General features: G+C 35.2%; 1 long non-coding RNA gene across 1 annotated transcript in view; it reads right to left on the reverse strand.

Moving 5' to 3' along the window:
- The window catches only part of LOC149774161 (uncharacterized), a 25410-nt gene extending 1693 nt beyond the window's left edge, over positions 1 to 23717 (reverse strand). Inside the window, exons 1-4 of the long non-coding RNA XR_016417070.1 lie at positions 23693 to 23717; positions 22553 to 22576; positions 13362 to 13562; positions 957 to 980 (exon numbers count right to left, since the gene is read on the reverse strand). This is a non-coding gene — a long non-coding RNA (uncharacterized LOC149774161). The remainder of the gene's footprint in view (positions 1 to 956; positions 981 to 13361; positions 13563 to 22552; positions 22577 to 23692) is intronic.
- Positions 23718 to 24143: the final 426 nt, after the last annotated feature.

Genomic DNA, 24143 nt, shown 5'->3' on the forward strand with positions numbered 1-24143 from the left:
CTTGATGATATAAACATCTAATCAGGAGGAGTAGATAATAGAACTTAAAATTGGCAACAGTTTTGGCCATATTCTATGTTGGAGCAGCACCATTTTTATCTAGAGCGAACTGTGTGTATGTGTATGTGTGTGTGTGTGCGTTTGTGTATGTGCGTGTGTGTGTGTACAAGTTTTCAATGCAATCCTCAACGTAGTTTACAAGGATATATAACAAAGAAATGTGTGTTTAAATACGGATGGATAACGGACAACAAGGGACAACATACCAATCCGTGTTTTTTTTTTTTTTTCTGGTCTACGACAAAGGTGTTTGTTTATTCCATCCATATGAGTGTATTACAATAACAAGTTGGGTAACTGTACCTCAATATATTTTTCTGGGATGTTTATACCAACAAAATTTAAACATAATGTAAGAAAAAAATCCCAGGTTAATGAACGATACAGCTAAGAAGAAGCTGAAATATAATCAAAACTAATTTATGTATGGGAGATACAGCATCCCATTGCGAGGTGTAATTCTCACTTTCCCGACAATAGTGTCGACACGTCAATCGTTATTTCCGTAATAGCGAGAAGTATCGTAATACAATATAAACTTTCAACAGTATTTTTTCATACTTGTATTAAACACGTCTTCTTTTCTCAATGAAAAGCTACATTATGAACTTATTATTGTATAATTTGTGTCAACTGTAATATGACCTTATTATTTGCGAACATAGAGCATTTTGATAACCTTATATAATCTGAAATAATGTTATTGACATTCCATCCAAAGTAAGAAAAGGTAGCGTAATAATCAAACGGTAACATTCTACTCAGTAGTAAAGGATTACTTCATTTTGAAGAATGCCTTCATTTAATGCTTGTATTTGTTTTAGTCATCATATCAGAACCATATCAAATATATAAATTGTTCTTTATTGATTGGAAGGACATATGTTAATATTTACCCATGCTCGTATCCGCATTTCTTCCTGAAATAATATAGAAACGGTGATATTTAAAAAGGGGAAGCAATCGTCGCTTATTTGTTTTCAAAAATGGGAAACAAACGCATGTGCATAATACAATTACAGCGTATTTAGATACTTAACTGAGTATCCCATAAGAGTTGACGTTTAACCTAATCTACTAGACAGGATGTGTCGCGTGCACATATCCGTATTTCACTAGCTGTGACATGTGTAAAAATCCGTATTGGAACGTTTCTCTTTTCCTTTATTTGCAAGATATAAAAGACGATGAGCCATAATATGTTGTGCTACATAAACGACATGTAATTATATTGGTACAACTGGCACACTTTGACCCAAACATACCAAGTAATATATATATATATATATATATATATATATATATATATATATATATATATATATATATATATATATATATATATATATATATATATATATATATATATATTCTCTATCGAAAGGCGTAGTACATACATTATTTGATGCATTCATCCTTTGTTACAAGTAGCATTTTTTCCATTAACCCTTCTGTCAATCGCGTGGGGGAATACATCAGATGGTTATATGTTTGCTATTTGCTAAAGTAACCTATTCAAATACACAAGGGTCATCAGTGTCTTTTCTCCGAAAATAAACACGAACATTGCACGTGGTTGTCAATCGCATAGAAGGCTATTGTCTGAGCTTACATGAGACAAAAGTTGATAACTCAGAAAAGAGTTCTTCCATGTCGACTGATGTTTAATGGGCTCATTTCCCATGACAATGCAAACTACTCGATCACAATCTACATCACGATGCCTAATCATCGACATAAAAGTTGATTTCTAAAAGCAATTTTTTCTATGTCGATGGATTTTGATTGGAAATATTACCTACAAAAAAAGAACTTCATCTCAATAGCCACCAACCCACCCTACGATCGCGATAATATTGATACTTTAATAACAGGTATTCTATATCTATATCTACTCATTTTTTCTCTCTTTCTTCCTGGAAGAATAAATCTGATATCATACAAGAAGACTTTAGATATCGAAGCTCTTGTTTCCAAATGCATTACTTGGACAGATAATTACGTCTATAAGTCTCGGAATATTATTTTTCTATATCCTGCTGAGATAAACAAATAACGAGATGCAAAGCTCTCCGCAATTCGGTACATCTAAATGCTTAGGTAAAGATGTGCTTACTTACAATATAATCACAAACGCGTAAGTGCAATGGCTCTTTTATTATATTCAGGAATTTCAAAAATAACATAATATTATCAAATTCCGAAATTAATTTGAAGTACGTTTCCATGAAATCGGTTTGTCATTAAATTTAAACTTTTCCGTCTGTTTTAGTGATAAGGGTTAATTAATAATGAGCTGCACATTTAGTGTACTTTTTCTAATCACTTTGGTACAAAATGTGCATAATTATGGGCCCAGACACAAACAAGCAGAGCTTAAAGATTTTCAATAATTGTCATCATCTCATGAAACTGGTACAGTTCGTTGCTGGTCTTTCAACACATATAATGGCAGACACGCAAATCATCAGATATTCATATTCTGGGTGGAGAAAGAAAACAAATTTACTTCAAAATTATACACTTCAAAATCATACACCGTTTTAAAATTTACTTAATTGGCCACTTTGTATTTAATTCATTTACGAAATAATTTTAGAAAAATGTATTTTCTATAAGAGTTCGTCAGGATGTTCTTGAAACACAAGCCAACAGGGTTTCCTGGCTGCTTTCATAATGAAAATCGAGAAAGAGCAAAACGAAAACTACGCAACTATGTTACGGGTCTTAATATCAAGGTGTATATTGTACACTTGATATGATTTATATATGCTGCTCTTTAGGGTAAATATGAATAAGACGAAGACAATGCGCATTGGTTGCACCTTTCATAACAACTAATCTTACACTTTCAGCCTTCAAAATAGGTCTGGACAAAATAATATAGACGAGTAAGACAATATTTTTTGGCAAAGATTAGTGCTCTTCTTTCGTTCTTATAGGACTCGACTTAATTTAAATATTTGTCGACGTTCATAAGTATAACAAATGGTATTTTGTATGACAAAAATATGCCAAAGCAGGAAGATATAAACCTTGATTAGGAGATAGTAAAGATAATAAATGTATTCAATTCCCAACCGTTTCCAATCGTGACGTAAGTTCTTTGAAGTACTACATTTGGAGTGTGATCATTATAATTATACCGGGATATAACTATTTCGTCATTAAAATTAACTAAAGCCTGATATAGCTCACTAATAGTTATAACGCTATGTATATACTTTGTATTGATTATATTCTACCATACAGTAGTCACATAATGCATGCATTCCAATATTGATGTATCTCTTGGACTATGTCCATTACAAACATTCCACTTGAAGGTCAAACCAACATGACACTATTGTGACACTGTAATTTCCATAACTTGCCGCTTCAGTTGCAATGTTAACTAACGGAGAAACGAACTATTTTTCCGTTTATTTCTAATTCACACTTTCGAGAGATTTCACACGTAAATTCGGCTGAATCTGTACGACATTATCATAAATATGTAGATCACGGTCTCTCATGCTATTAATATTAATACTTCCGTTGGCTTCATATTTCCATCGACACAGGCCGACATTTAAGTTATCTGATAAGCTTATTTGTATAAAATCAAAAGCACAGAGCGAAATTGTGATGATGTGCAGCTGAAAGAGAGTAGCATGAACAGCACGTTTTTTTTTTTTAAATAATCTAGAAGTGTTGCGAAACTGAGTACAACTGATGTCGCCCTTTAGTTTAGAATACTAGCTATATATACATTTTTTAACCACTCTCACACCCAGTTGCAAGCCAATTAATTTTTCTACATATATAATGAAGCCGACAAAGTAACGTCCTAGTTGTGATGTCGTAATTGAAATGTTTCTTTTTTTCTACCTGCTATATAGAAATACAATATTAAACCAGATTGTCTTTCAGTACGAGATAATCAGAAGGGCAACATCATCAGTGTACGAAATAGTTCAATGTTGACAATTATGAGGTATCACACTGCATGGAATGAACATAAGCTCAGCGATAAGGTTATCTAGTTCAACCCGACTTGTATGGCCTTTGTATTTGCCGAAAAACTGGAGGATTTAAAACAAATATTTTACTCCCTTGAGAGAAGACAGAGAGAGATATAGTATAAGGCGAACCAGCAATGTAAGGCTGCATAGCGCCATATATATATATATATATATATATATATATATATATATATATATATATATATATATATATATATATATATATATATATATATATATATATATATATATATATATTGTATTGACTATTGACGTCAACACAGTACAGGCTAAGCATAAGTCATCTCCTTCCATCTTGAATTATTCGTTGTGACTCGAACATGGGATCATTAGAACATTCAAAATTTTATTCGTGGATTATTCTTGTATTATTTTTAGATTTGATTCTGGAAACTGAATGTTCTCACATTTTATTTCATTTTTACATCATTTTCCCAGGGAAACAAATTATTTGTTACATTTGTCAAAGTTTGATGTTTTCACTCTTTCTTTTGTTACTGTTTATTCCAGCCTAAACAGGTAACATTATATGTATGACATAGTCGTACTGCAACAAAGTTTGGTTGTCTTAATCCATTTCTTTGTTTTCTATAGTTTATCATGGCAATTTATATTATTACATCAATGTCATAAACGCAGGGTAACTGATACTTGAGTGGGTGCGTATAAATAATTATTTCAAGACAATATCGTGAGATATATGAAGAAACTGTCGCATTATTTCCGAACGATAACAGTCAGGACTTTTCATGATTCAGTAATGCAGTACAGTTTATCTATATATGGAACCTAACACGAAATTAAATATATATAAGGTTGATATATATATATATATATATATATATATATATATATATATATATATATATATATATATATATATATATATATATATATATATATATTGTGTGGGTGTGTGGGTGTGGTTTTATATATATATTTTTCCTTCCTTATCACATAGATTTTAGTAGTCGCAGGATATAACAATGAAAATATTTTATTAATTATATATAGACGAGGAAATTAATGAAGTTTAAAAGGTATAGGAAACTACAAATGTCGCTAGGCGTAGAAGTAATGTACTTATTACTGAACTGGAAAACATATTGCATTTTTGCTAGGTTGTAGAATTGCTTAGCAGGTTTAGCCCAAGTGGAAGATGTGTTGTAGTACATTGACATCAGCTGCACAAATACATGGCTCAGTTTAAAGAAATAAGATTGATTTCATACATACCATGACCAGCTATCATTACCCTAATTCTTAAACAAGAAACCTGAACCGTTCAAACATCTGACTAGATTGTATTGATGGGATAGATATAGTCTATATTTATCCTGCTAAATGTTTCGTCCAATGCATGAAAACTGATCTCAGTGGTTCTAGCGTTTTACTCTAGACATGGATATAGGTTGTTCTTGACCCTGACGAAGAAGAAGGAGGCACGACTATCATATTCGCCACACCATCTGTTCAAGATACACTGTAAAGACTACTGCAAAGTAATTGGACAGAAAATCATATGTTAACCGAGCGGTAGATGACCAACGTCATGACATAGTATGCAAATAAATTAAAAGCATGATGCCTTGCCAACCAATAAATTAGGTCCAGTTAGCAATGCAGTGACGACACATGTGAGATATTTCAGTTTAAAATTTGAGAACTACTGACTATTCGCATTGGATATAAGTAGGAAAAGCGTGATGTAGAAACATACATTCTTCTCTGTTATTCATTTTCACTTTAAAAGAACAATTCAACACAGTGATGTATCAATCTTTCCCGCTATAGGACACTAAAGTGACTCATGGAACACACATTTTCAAACATTCATATAGATAGATAGATAGATAGATAGATATGTATAACACTCTTACACTTACATAATGCTTATTATGTGTAACATACGTACATATTATGATATTTCAAAACTAGAGGAATAGGGAAAAGCAGAAAATAGTATAAACGACTGTAAACCATCTCATCAAGGTTGAGTCAGGTAAACAACCACACATGTCTAGTGATTAAAGAATTATAATATAAACACATCGGGAATGTTTTATTCCAATAATACTCCAAATTTGTATTTTTCGGATTATTAAAGAAAATTGTATAAGATTTATGATTCTAGCATCATGCCTGTTTATGAAGACAAATTTGACGTTTTTGCTTCTAAACATTACCATGTGGTGCTACTGTATTTTGAAAGCTCTCGTGTAATTAAAATAGCAGACATTATAAATGTTCCTGATGCCCTACCACAAATATGTGTGGTATGTAGTGTTACCGGTATTGCTAATCTGTATTTACATTTGCGTTTAGGTAATTGCTGAGTGGCAATCATGACATGGGATGTGTCTGTGTGTGTATGTGTATGTGTGTGCTTGTGTGCACATCGTTAAAGCAATATTCTGAATCGCAAGAATAATGCTCACTCTCCTGAGAATAATGTATATACTCTGTCGCAGTTTATCTAATGGCTAGTAAAATCGACACATAATATGCACCTCCTATTGTTTCGTTCATATTCGTTATAACATTTTGTCTTCATTTCTCTGAAGAGGATATATACCTTATTATTAAAATTGTTAATGCATAATTGGAGCCAAATAGTAGAGAGCTCAATATATGAGAATGTAAATCATAATGCTATCTTGATGTTATCTGAAAAATGTTTGTAGCTTTGCATTCTAAAGAAACATGAGTATGTAAATGAAACGGTTATTTTATAAATGATGACTTAAAGTGGATGAATATATACACGATCTGCAAGTACGCGTATTAATACTCAGGCTAGACTAATATGAAAAACGAAACTTAATTTTTGACTGAGAATAGGTATTTTAATATCTACCCATTATTTTATCTCTTTTTCTTCCTGATAGAATATAAGAAATATAATGTTATAAAAATTGGATAGAAACATATGCACAGGATGCAATTGTCGTGATGTCGCTTCTTTACCTTTGTAATTAGGTAAATAGATTGCATTTGACCTAAAAGATTGGAACGGTTGTGTCATGCGTAGTTTTCCTTCTTATCATGTTTCTGTTTTTCTTTATTCAGATTAAATGAAAACAAAGACCTACCAAAGAGTGTGCTGTAAAATACATCTAAACTTAATTGACATGCTTAGGCCCAATAATACCACCAACAAATAAATGAATATATATATATATTTGGTTATAGGTCGCTATTCGCTAAATCAACTTTTATTTATGTCGTGTGGATGGTGGTTATCAATAACATCGTTATAAGTCTTCATTTGTTAAAGCAAACATTAAATCAAATCAAACGCGGACATAAATAAAGTGTCTGCTCAACAAGAAACAATGACGAAAATTGCGTGTTGTTTTCAATCACTTTGAAGTTCCTCGCAGTATTCTTCATTGACACCACAGAACAAAAACTATTTTTCAATGCCACTTGATCATTATTTGACAAATTTCTTGTAAACATTAGGACTACTTGAGTCTAATAAACATAACCCTAAAAGATATCGAAATAATAGTTGATTCCTCAATAATTGATATATCTGCAGAAGTTTATTGGGCTTATTTCCTACAAATATGGAAAAATACTTGAGCCCAGAAAACATCACCTTGCTCCGGCATATATATAAAAGTTAGCACCCAAGAAAGCAATATATTATCCATGTCGTGTAATACTGATGGGATCATATCATCTAAAAATTAAAGAATGCTTGAACCGATTCTACATTGACCTGGTCAATGATGAATCGCGTTCGTTCAAGCGCTTGATTAAGTTTCAAATGTAATGTGTTGATTGAGCGAAATTCCTTAAAATTGTAATTAATAAACATCATCATTCCGTCTTGAATTATGCCTTGATGACTTCATCATCATTAAGAAAACTGCTACGACTCGACATGGTGAGCCTGAGTAATAAACCATCTCATTGCAGATAAACTTAATCAACTATACGTCGTGGTAAAAGATGAACTGCATTTCACGCATAAATCTGCCTTAAAAATATAGGAATTTTAACAATCATACATCACTTGTATGCCATGCTTGATTTGTACATTTTTTTTACAGATAGCAATATGAATAATACTTAGTATTTCTTTTTCTTCTCTTATCTACTGAATACTAAAATAAATCTGATAACAGACAAAGTGAAGTAAATACCTCTGATTTGCTTTTAAAGTGGCAATATATACGAATACCCATATTCGCAAACGGAATACAGTGTATGTCATTTCTTCAAAAGAGTATTCCAAAATATATCCCATTTGAAGTAAATCTGCTATACGGGTTGTACGCATACATATTTCTGAATTTCATCTTCTATATCTCTTCTCTATATTGAACATATACATTAATAAAGTGAAAAGTTATCTTCCATAAAGTACGTGTACATGTTTAAGTAAAAAGTATAATCCTTTGCTGAATAAAACAAAAGATCAAATGGCAGACAGCCCACCATCAAATCTGCACTCGACAGTTTTATTTTTGTTGAGTTAGGACACGTATAACACATCATAATTTATCATTACATAAAATATAATTTGTGTGAAAATGTATAACACATGGTAATGTGTCATTACGTGAATCAAAATTCGTTGTGCATATCTATAACACATGGTGTGATGTGATTTTGATTTTTAACGTAGCTTTAACAAGTTTTCAGTCATATCGCTACGATGTCTGCAATGTGGCAGTTTATAGTGATGTCTAGCACTGGGGCATCATGCCGCAGACATGTAGCATGATGTCCCACCCATTCACATTATCCTGACACCAGGCCGACCAGTCCTAATACTAACCTCTTAATGCTGAACGCCAAGCGAGGTAACTGTTAGTACCATTTTTGTAAGTCTTTGGTATGACTCGGCCGGGGATCGAACCCGCGACCTCCCGCATCCGAGGCGGACGCTCTAACCAATAGGCCACCGGAGCGGTATATAGCACATGGTAACTTATCAATAAACGGAATTCTAATCAGTGTGAATAAGTATAACGCATTTTATTTTGATGAAATATTGATGACAATGGAGAAGATTCCAGACTAAGATTACGAATGTCTAAATGGTATATAATTTAGAGCAATCAAAGCAGTTAAGTAGGTCCTTTAAAGCCCCAGCCGTTATATAAGGAGAGAGAGAAAGAAAAGAGAGAGAGAGAGAGAAAGGAAAGACAAAGATAGATAGATAGATAGATAGATAGATAGATAGATAGATAGATAGATAGATAGATAGATAGATAGATTGTTGTTGTGGGTTTTAACGCCATTTTGCAGCACACGATACGCTATACATGGCGACCAGTATTAATGGTGGAGGAAGAAGCTGAGAATACCCCGGTAAGAACCACCGACCCACGAGAAGCTACTGGCAAGCTTTCCCACATACCCACATTGGCTGAATCTTAGACTCGAACCGCAGCAGACACAGGTGAGATGGCAGTGATCCGTAACGAAGAGCGTTGTAGACCACTTGGCCACTCAGGGCCCCGATAGATAGATAGATAGATAGATAGATAGATAGATAGATAGATAGATAGATAGATGCTTGGATTGATAGATGACTAGATGGATTCATGGATGGAAGAATCCATGGATTAATGAATTGATATATATATATATATATATATATATATATATATATATATATATATATATATATATATATATATATATATATATATATATATATATATATATATATATATTCGTTCTTTATCGAATTTTTTTAAGCATTTACTAGATAATAAAATAAAACCTATCCTTTTAGATATTTCAGATGTAAGAGAAAGTATTTTGGAAATGTATTGATATATTAATGTTGAAAACCATTTAAATGTGTAACAACTTCCAATAGGTGATATCAGCTTCCGTTCAGAAGAGCTTACACAGTGATGTGAGCAAATATCGTAGAGTGTTAAGGATGTTTTCAACAATATCATAAAAAGGCAACTCATAAAAAGCGCTTATGAAGGCATGTTTATGTACCAGTACATTGATTGTTAAAAAATGTAAAAACGTTTAATTATTCAAGTGAGATGAGCTGATGTAATCATCCATCAAATCTTTACTATCCACGTTATGAACATAGTCATGGGATTGAGTTTTACGAAATGTTGACATATCGCATAATTATTTTAATGTTACTATGACCATTCTTTCATGATGTGGTATTAAATCAGTTTATATATTATTTGTTGATTCTGACGCAAAAGGAAGCTTTCTGTCGTTTCAGACAGCTATCTCCATTTTAAATGAAGTTAAAATGAAGTAAAATATTGATATGAAGTTGTTAAATGATTTATTTTTATTTGAAGCTGAATTTTAATTTGCATTTTAATTCTTAGAAAATCTTGTTATCTTATGAACTGCACAGCGGTAGTCTCAACCATTTTAATTAAAACTCATCTTCTTGTAAATACTGGATAGATCAGTTTAACTGAAATGTTATATAAAAAATCGGAAACGGTTAAGGTTGTTTGAATGATGTTATTATTTTCTAATTGAAGACTTACCTATCTTTTCAAAGTTTAAATTTTTGCATGATGCCTGACTGTTAAAGTAGTTAAAGTAGAAGGACGTAAGCAGGTCATATAAATTGGGGTTCTGGCTCAATTTTTGGAGGGGTTCTGGCTCAATTTTTCGAGGGGTTCTGGCTCAAGCTTTGGAGGGGTTCTGGCTCAAGTTTTGGAGGGGTTCTGGCTCAAGTTTTGGAGGGGTTCTGGCTCAATTTTACCCAGAAAAGTTAGGATCTGATTCACCTATTTACTAAAAATAGTTGGTTCTGGCTGCTGGTTCATATTTTACGCAGAAAAAAAAAATAGTTTTTGAGTGAGGAGTTCTCGTTCACTGTTTTCCCCCTACAGTGAAAATGATTGTTTTGGACTGGTGGATTGTGACCCAATTTGTTTTGCTCCTTTCTTATGGTAGATGTTTTAGTCTGTTAGAAGTGACAGTTTTCTATATCTTTATGGCCAAAAGCTAATGTTGAAATGCCATCGTTGGATTATATGTTGTCGTCAAACGGGAATAGTTATTTTTGCTGATGAGTTCTGTGGATATCCTGTGTCAGTCTAAACTGACGTTTCTCACTGTGCAATGGTGTAGAACCCATGTATACTTCTCTGTACTGGCCGATAGTTGCAATGCGATTGAGAACTGCTTTCTTGATGCCTTTATTTTTTCCCTGACTTCTCCAGTGTCTATGCGAAGTCATTATATTTTGGATCGAAGACCGATAAACTCTGAAACGGGTGCACCATTACATTCATCTCTGAATTTTCCTATGACCATTTTAATGTCAGCGCAGTAAAAAGGACTATCCCGTAGATACTCGGATAGATCGGAAAGTCTTCTTCATGGTTGGACGTATTCTGATAAACATCTTCTGTCCAAACGTCGTAGATGAGTGAGGCTTTTCATGAACAGACTTTCTCTATCTACACATAGCATCATGATAAAGTCCTAATGAAAATCCATCATGAACACTTTGGAGAGATTGTGTATCGCAACTCCGACGTATATGGATTAATCAAGTCTGAGATGTTGTTTTATTTTTAGTGTTTTCTACAATCGATGGCTGTTAAATCTTTGTAAAATATTTTCATGTGCATAAATGTATCGGATGCGAAAAATTTTCCCGTGATCACACATCGGTGGCGATTACATTTTTTTTCTGTTTTTATATATTTACCATGATTTTTTTCCCAAAAAAAATCTGTTGTCCATGAGTTGAATTTGAAGAGATCCTTGTCGAAGTATGTGGTAGCAAACGTGCATTGATGTGTGTTAACGTCGATGTAGCTTTCCATCCACAGAGCTTGATTAAACTTGAGAGCGCGTTGACCTTTACATAACATCAGCCCGTGTTTCAAAGCCTTTTCGAGAAAACGATGGTGTAAGATGTATTTGGTCTTGTTCATGAGATTGATCACAATTATTTTTATCTTTGTATCTCCAAGGAAGAACTTATTTTTGTTTTGCTGTAACTGTTCCTGTGACAGGTTTCTTGAAGATCGTGCAATTGTTTTGGCTCGATTAAGTCGCCCCCGACGAAAAACCGGATATCTTCAGCAAATCCTGATTGTCGTTATTGAAATGTTTGTATTTATTATATATAGTTAATATCAAAATCTGAGCTACTTTTTCTTCCTCTAACATCTGAATGGCTTGGTTTTCCTGGCAGTAACTCAGATCGACATGCCTATCCAGTCTTTCTTGTCTTGGAAACACAGTAAAACACTTGTAGCAGAAAAATGCATTGTTCGCTTGGTGTACTGCCATCGACATACTCGACTAAATTCCTTGATGAAAATGAAATGGTCTTTCTAATAAAGTAATATGATCTGCGTTATGAGGTCTTGGAAATGAGCTTATTATTCACAGTGTATTTTTTTTTTGATATTATTTTCCTCGAATCTATATGTTGATAGATGATTTTGTGCTACCAATTTTGGTACGACTTCTACTCTAGCAGGGAAGTAATGTTTGTGATTCTGTGTCCACGATTGATGTTAGGACTTGTTGTAAGAGTTATTTCTTTAACACCTTGATGAAGTACGTTAGGATTATCGTACACAAAGCCTGTTTTATGAGCCTCCGTATGCTTTATTCATTTTTGCGTGGTATCAGAGATATCTTGGGTATGACCATGACACGTTGACTTCGAATAGCCTTTCTAAAGATTTTGGAAGCGTTTCCATTTCAGCTTGCCTCGAAAGACTTAAAATCTCGTTTTGGAGATCCAGAAGTGCACCTATCGATGCTGGATAAGAATCTGTTTATCCCAGTGAGAGTGTTATACCCATCACGTATTTCTCTCGCATACCGCTATGAGGTGATACTTTCTCGCACAAGCAGGCTTTTAAAATCATTGACGATTTTATGTCTGTTCTTGTGTTTCTAGAGAGATATTCCATAATATCTCTGACTTGTGCATCAAATTCATACAGTGCGGCATTCGATCGTGGATACGTTGGTTACTTTGTTTGATTTCAAAGTAGATCTCCTGCAGTCGATGATCGAGATCATGTCGTAGGATACACTTTTTTCCTGATATGATCATAACTCGATCGTGATTTATTTCTCTATTATTATCATAACAGAGCAGATAATTTTTGTAATGGATATTATATAATATCAGACTTTTAATATAACTCTTATTGCATGTTTCTAGTATTTATATTTTTAGCTGAATTTACATTTCTGTCTCAAAATATAGAATGCCATCACGTGGAAAGAACATATGTCAATGGTTATTTCAGAGGATCACGGAGAGGTTAATAATACCTGAAGAGAGGAATATGGTTCCCAGCATAATGCAGTCATCAAGGGAGTACCGTGCCCAGCATAAAGTATTCATCAGGGGAGTACCGTATCCAGCCTAAATCAATCATCAGAGGAGTACCGTGCCCAGAATAATAAAATCATCAACAAGGATGCCCAGGATTTCGATTTCGCATAGTGTGTGGACTAGGTGTTCGTGGCGACCTATCCGTGTGTAAACAATGTGGCGTTTGAAATATTACTATGAAAGGTAAGAACAAGCAATAAGAGCAAGAAAACCACAGAGGTGGTAGACGAATATATGACATAAATTTACAAAATGCAATCACAAGCCGTCAATGAAAGTTCATCCAGTGTTTACTCGTTATGAAGTTATCACGAATGATGATGTACGTAAATGTGTGCACTAAAATATTAGTAGGGTTACGATTTAGCAGAACAGGTTACTCAGTTATTAATTTGTATTTAGATGAAATCAGAGGCACGAGGTAGAGCCATCGTTTAGTGTTTGAATCTCATCGTGACATTATTCCAGTCGGATACATGGTTACTCTTCACAACTTTGATATATCTAATAATCGATTAGAAAATGTAGAGATTGTAAAATCGCATAAAATATAAATTATTTATCGGTTGTGTTTTTGCTAGATTTTAGCACTTTCTGTGTTATGACTTTTCAAATCTGCACAAGAACAATGGAGACATATCGACGATAAGGTCACTTTCTTTCTCGTCTCTCGAATTAAAATAGGCATATGCAATTTAGCTCTACGAAGGTATGACGTAATTTTCCTGAGCAATTTTGATAAGGTAATAATGCCTGTTTTTCACTCATTATTTTGTGGCTTTAAATGTTGGCTCCATTCCCTGCGCCATAGTTTGAAAATCTAAACTTCCTCGAAAAAAATGAGCATAAACGGATTAGTGAGAGCGCCCGTGGATAATACTCCGGACGGGGTCAGTGCGACATGTGCTGCTGATGTTATTCTCGATATGCACTAACAAAACATGTACACATTTTTATAGACATATACTTTGCAGTGGTAATATTGGTAATAGTATTCAAGCTCGCGATGAACTTCCTATGGTACATTTTCGTCGATGTGATTCAAGTCGATGAATAGTCTCATATGTTACCTGCTAATCTTTTAAATAAAGATTCGAGATCAGTAAGGTGCTCATTCATAAAGTGTATGTACTTTCTGATACTAAACATATGCTTCTTCAAATGTACATGGTCATGTAACATCTCTAATAATGAAACCATGGTTATTGTTTATTTTAGTAAGCTGATAAACGTTAATGAGGTATTTAATCATTTCCGGTGTGGCCTTAAGCTTAATTGTCTCCAGAAAGCTGTAATCATCAACTATGTTTGTTACAAATCGGCTGTTATTACCCTTATCAAAGTTATGGTGATACATAGAAAGGTAATACAATGACAGACCGAGGTTTTCCACGTTAATATTGTCATTTTCATAAACCATCATGCCATCTTCAAGTTTTCCAAAGAACTCACCAGAGTTAGGCCATAGCATAGCCATGTATTTGGATATGGCGGGTTGTCTGCTACCGATCTTTTATATCTGTCAGGTTCTCTCATAAGGTAACGAACAAACTTTCCATTAGGTACTTTATTTACAAGTGATGCTTCAACGCATAATTCTAACTCAACTCTCTTCATGATTATACTCACCATATAAAGATACGCAGCCGCAAATATGTCAATTTATATTGTTTCCATTTTGATTGTACACATGGATATACAACAGCGCCTCCAAAGATATGTTTGGTTCAAAAACACGATCCGTTGTAGGATCGTCTGGAACTGGTGGTTATGGAGCACGCTGTTCTGGAACAACGGCCTCCTCATCCGGAGCATTAAAGGCTCGGTAATCGAGGGCCATGACTTCCAGGATGACAGCCTCGTCCTCGTACACTGATCAGACGTGCTGAACAAAATTATTATGTCGATTGCATCACTCAGTTTTTTATTTCCGCAAACTTTATGTTATCCATGCAGTCATGGGCTTTTTTTGTGCGCGTCATCATCTTCCTTTCAAGAAAATCGTCAACGTTTTGATGTAACCGGTTCTCGTTACGGTCAAAACGATATATGGATGCACTCCCGGAAAATAATATGAATAATTCCTTTGATTCTTTGTGCCGTCCGTGCAGACTCGATATCATCACAAAATTTAAATACATCGAAATACTTATTGATGGATAATATGAGCTGCTGTTGTCGCATTTGATAAACTAAAGTTAAAGATAATTTGACCTCATTGTGTTTGCATCGCTCGTGGTTTCTTACCTGATTATACTATCTGCATAATAACCCGTTGTCTGCTTGAGCACGTGTATATTTTTATTTCCAGCGTATGGAGTTCCTTTCGGTAGATATCGTCGAATAACAGCTGGTCAATTTCGATAGGCACTCAAAGATTTCTTCCATGGTTTTTACAATAGATATAATGTACAAAAAAACCTAAACAAGATCGCGACGGCTGTGAAAATCTGAAATAAGCTCAGGCTGGACTGAGATGTTCCACCGTGGTGATGTTTAAGATGAACACGTTGTATCGGGATGTCGGTGCGACAAAGACAAATTCTTGCACTGTCTTACAATGGTGTTGCTAGAGTAAATTATAGTCAATGTAGATTCTGCAATGTGCCTCGTGGTGATGTTCCATACGGCGATTGACGTTACTGGATCTTCATCGAAGTTGTACTTTTCCACCTGCTGACTTCGGCTGGACAATGGATCTCAATCGAGCCTCCGTTTTACGTTGACAACTGTTGTGCGAATGCATAAAATCGAGCGGATGACGTATAATAATCCGAAGAGAAATTAGTAATGAATCCAAAAAGACTGATCACATTTGAAATCAGAGATGGCATCAGCCCCACATTATTCTAACTCGAGGTAATGTCTGCATATAATTTATTCACGACGTCAGCTCCGTTGATGTGCATCGAGCAAATGAAAATGTTATTGTAATCCAGATTGAGATCTCCCGAGATAAATCCTTCATCGCTTGCCAGCGCATAAGCAGTCATATATTGTAACTCAACGAGCTATTCGAAGTCAACGTGTCATGGTCATACCCAAGATATCTCTAATACCGTCGTGGGTTGTCCAATCACTCTAAATCCTCCCATAGCGATGCTTCCAGTCATGGTTCCGGTAGCAAGAGACAATTTAGTATATCAGAACGATTCTAAATGTATGTACGAGATCCTCCGATTGTCATCAGTGATCTTCTAGGTCATGGGTAGTCCCGCCAATGACTGTCTAGATATCGTGGTCTGATTGAGTAACATTATCGCGACATGAGTCGTGGAAAGCTTTCCTTAAAGGACTAAATTTCCATAAATGAGTCCGACCGCTTTATCGTACTTGTCACCAGTGCCACTACAAGATCCGGCCCTGACACGGCCTGCGACAACTCGAAAGCATGTTCGGAACGCGCTGGTAGACGATATAAGATTAGCCCGCCCATGTAAATATATCCATCCATCTCTCCAGTGGTAAGATTGAATTTAGTATGTGCCAGCCTGTTAATGTGCGACCACCGTGCGGCGTATGCATCCGGTGTAGGATAACTCATATCGTCGAGATCAGTGATACTATGACCGCTCACAATGAGATTACCCTGCATGGAATCTATGGCGTGATCCTCATCTTAGCTGGGAGAACTGGCACTGCCTGTCCCTATGTGCTTTCGCAACGAAGTGTAGGACATGGTTAATTTAACAATTGACTATCATTACATTCGATGTTGTTGATGTTGTTGTTGTTTTTGTAGTGTGTAACGTCCTTTTTTACCACAATACAGGCTATACATGGCGGCAAGTATAATATGTGGAGGAACAACCCTGGAAAACCCAGGGAAGAATCCACCGACTCACGAGAAGCTACTGGCAGGCTTTCTCATTTACCCATGTTAGCCAAGCCTGAGACCTGAACCCACGCAGACAGAAGTGATATCGCAGTGATCCGGAACAGTGAGTGCTTTTTTTTCCGAATTTAGTGAGTGCCTGTAAAAAATGTGGCCATCCAAAGTTTGGCCCACAACTCAGAGGAATTCGGCCACCACAATTCTTCAGTGAGAGAATTATATATTATCTGCACGTGCGGCAGAAGACGTCATAGACAGAAAGTTTCAAAGCGGTAAAAACATTAGCTCTTAAAGATATAAAATATGAGATGATCACAAATATAACGTCGTAAATTTTGGGTGGGTTTTTATCCACTCTGGTTTCATCATTATAACTAGCAATTCCTGGTATTGCTTCTAAAGCAGTTCCGATTGCCTTTACTGCAGCTGACGCTTGAGCTACCGCATCAGCAGCCTCAGCAGGAACGGTAGTGGGTTAAAAATAGCTCTTATAATCATGCCGCAGTCAACATCACCAAGTTATGCAGTACCGTTAACAGCAACTCCGTTGAAAATTACACCATTACCAGATTATTCTTCGCAGGCAAAACAAAATGATCTTCCAAAAAAATGCAGAGGTTCTCAGTGCAAGGTCTGAAAAGACTTTTCAGGATCTTGTTTACAAAAAAAGTATCCGATGCAGACGCACCATCTCTTGGTGCTATCATATCAGGATTTGAGTTAAAAGAATTATGGTGACATTTTCGAATAATGTTTGTTTTGTGTTTTTGCTCAGTCTCGGTGATTTAAAAAATTGCCGATCGTTTTTAATCGCGGTGTGATTTTAGCATATTACCATAGTATACAAAAACAATGTGCTCGAGATTTACTCAAGATTACCTTAGGCCGAACGATTACACTCCCATCTACGATTCCACGACAGGGTGCGGGTATGTCGAATAGTATGCTACCAATACTGCCAATCGCGCTGAAAAATATCAGCACATGGCGAAGACGTGTACTTGCTTCCCCATAAGGCTTTTCTGGAAGTCCGAGGAAAAATGCAGACGTTAGCAGCTGCCGAAAAGTATGCAGGCTACGCCCAGCTCACACTGCATAACAATGAATGGTCTTTGTTCAAGTCAGCACAGTACACGATGAACAATCAGACCGTGGATGTAATTACTGGTTAATTAACATAAGCTAGCACCATGCTTAATTTGATCATGTTCAGCGATGACTACATCCGGTCGTGTGCCAACAACATGTATTGGTTCAGAGACACTAGCACTGGAGCTGCGACGCATGCTGTATTTACTTCCACGGCGAACATGCTTCCTCTGGCTGGTGTCGGTAGCGCCAGTGCTTTCAACGGAGCCAACTTCAGAGTCAATTTTGCTATGCACGTAATGCTGCTCGGTGCGCGCTGACTGGTTCCATTCGTGAAATTTGCATTACCCTTCCTCTGAAAACTATATTTAGTATATGCTATGATATCCGTATCATGCTTAGAGATGTTCAACATGGTCTGATACAGGAAAGAGATTCTCCTGCACAGTGCATGTACAAAACAGGAGCGGACAAAGCGCCAGATAATGGCGTTTACCATGAGGTGGCTTGCAGGGTGGATGCCTAAAATTAAACCCTCCGCTGCTCAAATGCTCGAGTTAGAATTGACCTTGACCACATTTTTAAAAAAACACCTTTGCTTGGAGCCAAACAGAATTCACATGCAGGAATTTACCCAGGCCCAGCAAATCTACATCTTGGAGGGTGGCTACAATCTAGGCAGTGAACTTTCCAGGCACTTGTTTGTGTCGTTTTATTTGTCGGCACGGTGTACAAACCGGACTGGAAAGAGGCACACTTCCCATCATCTGAATTTATCTAGTATTGATTCAAGGCAATATAAAGTACAAGAAGTTTCATATAACTTTGGTGCTGCCACAATAAATTACTCCAGTGTGTTATCGTTGCACATGGAAGCCATGCACAAATCCCAAGATGTGGATACTACCACACAAGCATGGCTGGATTATATCGCTACTTTGTATCCCATTTTCCACTTTGATGTATCTAAACATTCCGATCTTCTCAAATAGTCTCCAGCCAATAATGAGACTCGATAGACCACTGGCGATCCTGTTGCGGATTATGAGTGCTACTCCCTGCTGAATTCAGATCGGTTCATGACGTTGGACGTGCTCAATGGAAACATAATCGTAATCGTAGCTAGAAAGTTGGTCGGCAAAATAATACGATATCATGTGTAAATCACCTTTACACATCATGCCTCAATCCCAGGGTGGTCGTAATGAAAAGGACTACGAAAGAACTCATGGCAGCGATCCACACATGATGTGTCCATTGTTAAGGTTGGAGGACATAGAATGTATTCGCGTCTGTTTCCAATATTGTAAGAGAGAAACGTTTGAATATCGCTGATCACCTCGGACATGTACACAATTAATATTATACACTGAAGAAATAATGAAAACATTTTCTACCATACCCTCCTCCAATAACAGTTCATAAAAACTGCGAGCGGAAATCAATTCAAAAGGCTTGGAAAAGTCAGTAGAAGACAATATTGGTTTAACAGGTCTAATCAATATTTATGAAACGTTTAAAAATCATAAGGTTATAAAAGGGAGATAACTCTTTTCGGAAAGCTTCATAAATTTTTCGCACTTATATATGCGTGATGTCTGTCGTTTTAATTAATATCCTAATGAAATTATCGCTTAGCAGTAGCACATCAATTCGTAAAACACTTAGATACATACATGGATTATTTAATGCCATTATGTGCGTTGGGCAAAAACCACTTTCTGCCTATGCATGGATGCCAGTTTGAAACACAGAAATAGACAAATGGGTCAATGTTAGAGTCGTTCTTGCCATAATGTTATGTAATGTCTAAGTGAGCATAGGGCGTATTTCACGCACCCAACACATTTCCACGAGCTAATAGTTCTAAGACCAATATTTTAGTCTCCTCATCATCAATATACATCTTGATTATACATTCAGGATAATAGCCAGAGATAAGTGAATCTGTTTCAATAGCGATATATTTAAAAAGGGTATACAAATTAACTCACCTAAGTGTCTTATATTGGTCATCCAGTCAGCGTCTATTGGATCATGAGATAATGGGTTCCTAATTGTGACGTTTTAGAGATTAAATTGATAAGTAATACTTTCCTATCGTTTTGTTAAGTTAATCCTTGAAAGAAGTAGATTCAAAGATTAAAACTTTTTACCGCTTAACTTTATTTAGAAGGTATATGTAAATGTACGTGTAAATACATTATTAGAAGAGGAATCATCAAGATGACCAAAGGTTGATTCTCACTTTGATCTAGAATGCAGTGATGCAAGCATATGTGCAAGTAAAAAAACAATCAAAAATAACTCCCTTATGCCTATGGAATTAATTGCTTTCGAATCTTTACATAAGGTAGTGTCGTAGTGACGTAGGCTTTTTTAATGACTATAATTGATAGTAGACTCATAGTGGTTATACGATCTATATATTATGGCGGATACATACATATATTATAACAATAATATGTTTGCTGGCCAGTGGTACTTCTGGTTATTACTACTAAAATCTTATATAATTTCCTTAATTTCTGTGACTCAAATTGCCATAGTGTGACGTCATATATTTGCATAAAGATCCTCACCTTCACCTATTACTTACTGCAAAATACGAAAACAGTGAACATATAACTCAGTATTAAACTTAAGAGACACACATGGTGACAGCAAACAAGGCAGCTTTTGGTGAGCATATTGTCTTCATCTGATTTTATATTTATTAGAAGGGACATCAACTATTTGAATGTTGTCTAAAATGCTATTCTTGGTATACAGACATTTATAAAATAATATTCACAAATGAGAATTTCACAACTAATTGATTCATATTGATTTAATATATTAATAAATCACCTTTATTATATGTACAATTCATAGCAGAAGAAACATGGCAGTGAACTATGTTGGTTGCTCTTTGGTTTTATTGTATTGTGTTTTCTTCTATGTGCGTTTTGTTAAGGGGTATTTTATGTATTTATATTTTATTTGCGTAGCGGGTTCCTAACAGCGTAACCGCTCCGGTGGCCTAGTGGTTAGAGCGTCCGCTTCGGATGCGGGAGGTCGCGGGTTCGATCCCCGGCCGAGTCATACCAAAGACTTACAAAAACGGTACTAACAGCTGCCTCGCTTGGCGATCAGCATTAAGAGGTTAGTGTTAGGACTGGTCGGCCCGGTCTCATGATAATGTGACTGGATGGGACATCAAGCTACATGTCTGCGGCATGTTGCCGCATTGCTAGACATCACTATAAACTGCCACATTGCATACATCGTAGCGTTATGACTGAAAAATTGTTAAAGCTACGTTAAAACTCCAAATCACATCACATCACATCCTAACAGCGTTTATTTGGGTTGAAAATATTTAAACTTTAAACCTCAAACGTCTTTCAAAAACTAATATTAACTATTTACATAAATAAACGCACCACTCTCTATCACAGGTTCCTGTATCTAAATCTGACAATGCAGAGCAAAATCATGAGATATATTGGATGATGTCATCAGCCTGAATTAATGATTAAAGTTAAGCACGCCCAGTTACGGTAAACAGTAGGGACATAGTGACACTAATGTACTTCTCTACAATTCACTTGATACTATAGAATGTATGGTTATATGTTAACAGAATGGGCAGTTGGGGAGACAATACCATATCATAATAAAATCACCTTCAAATAAAAGTATATTTCATTCATTGATATGAGTGTCAGTTTTAATGTATTCATTGAACTAAGGATCGCCATTTTGTCAATAAGTATAATTTTACTTCCATTTAGGACAAACACAATAAATGCACGATATAAGGAATCAGAAGGAAAACAAGGATATAACAATAATAATTGATTGCTAATTGATACGAATATTGTGATGATGAACTCAGAATTTTTTTCTCCATTCTTTAGATCTTTTTAGACAACAATATTAATGTTTAAATATTATGGAACGTGCATGAGGCAGGAATTGGCGACATTGTTTTTATTCGTAGAGGATGAGGTATATTCGAAATTTGTTATTCTTAGTAAATGCATGCGAAATAGCGAACGTATAATAATTTTATGCAATGCGTCATGTATACTTATGAAATGAAAGCAATAACATAAGAACCTTATGCAATACATCTGTTTTACTTATTGGTCGAAAGCAGTCTGATAACAACGTAAAAAGTTGTAGTTATTTTCTGAAACCATATATATTAATACTTACTCTTTCCTTCTTCTCTCTTTCTTCCTGAAAAGAATGTAATAAATGTGATCAAGAGCGTGATGTAAACTACACTAATTTGCTCTCAAAGGAGAGTGTGTCTGATCATGACCATATTGTCAACTGCAAATACGGTGCATGTCATTATTTCAAAAGATTTACTTACACTAGGTATAGTTAGTACCAATCTGCTATAGTGACTGTATCGTATTTAAATCTCCGGATTTCACCTCTCGTTTTGTCTTTTGGTGTTTTTGAAAAGATACAAATTAACGACACGAAAAGTGTTTCGCTACACAATACTTATAATTGTTTAGATAAAAGTACATAATTTGGCACTTTGACACATAAACAGACAGAAATACAGATTTCCAATGACGTGTTTCATATACCACAACTAGTATACTTCGATGCGAATTACATCAAATACAATAGTATACAAGCGTGTTAATACACTTTCTTTCTTGCTTTCTCCAATTCGTACGTTGTTCTTGTTTCACTCCTTGCATATATAATAAATTGGATATCACTTAATGGCCACTAAAGCTGATACGACTAAAGACGTACAGTGGATAATATAAAGATTGTTCGAGAAGGTGTGCAGAGAAACAAAATGTTTTACTCTTCAGGATACTATAACGTATTCAAAGAGTGTTCACCTGCTTATTTCCTTAAAGCAATAGTCCTACAAAAGTCAATGTTTTTTCTTCAGTAATTGACTAAAACATTATTTTTCCGACACCGAATTATATAGCTAATCCCTCTTAGGACGCTAGAGGATGCACTATAGCAGAAACGATTCGTTTAAGTACATTGTATTTATTTTGAAAAGAACATATAAATAAGAGCATGTATCAAGCGTGAAATTACAAAACTGTCAAAGCAATTACTGCATGTAATTAACACTTGTCTTATTCTATTTAATTCATGCAATAAATAATAACAAATCTAATTTACTTTTAGCCATGAATTCGAGAAGATATTATTGCAAGACAAAATAAAATAATAAAATGTAATATCAAGTTTATCCTCTGTTTACATAAAGGAAAGTGAGAAGGAGTATATTAATATAATCTTTTAAAATTCATGATTCGTACTCATTTTGTCAGATTATAATATTCTTTCATAAAAATTTGTACTTACTTTTGATGCTCTTTCCCGTTCGTCCTGAAAGAACATAAGAAACCTAATTGTACTAGTTGTTCTACCCCTTTTGTTAGGTAGCAAACCTGAGCATCTTGGATAGTAGCTAACTTGTTGTTAGCTGCTCTTTCAGTAAGCATATTGATTAGTAAGTGTGGGATATTCGTCAGTCCAGTGTTCTCTATGTAGTGAAAGAGTTGAATAATAGCCAACTTTAAATTGGATGATATATAACTGGGTGTTGGGCACTCCAACATCATGAATCTGGTGTGCTATGGGCTTTGGATAGTACAGTGCGTGATAGATATTATATAGTTGAGGTTTTGGTCTCTTGAAAGGGTGTATTATCTGATATATGTGTTGTGATGTGATTTGGATTTTTAACGTAGCTTTAACAATTTTTCAGTCATATCGCTACGATGTCTGCAATGTGGCAGTTTATAGTGATGTC

The sequence above is a fragment of the Sinohyriopsis cumingii genome, unplaced genomic scaffold, assembly GCF_028554795.1.
Source record: "Sinohyriopsis cumingii isolate HCF-2022 unplaced genomic scaffold, ASM2855479v2 utg000426l, whole genome shotgun sequence".
Lineage (NCBI taxonomy): Eukaryota > Metazoa > Mollusca > Bivalvia > Unionida > Unionidae > Sinohyriopsis > Sinohyriopsis cumingii.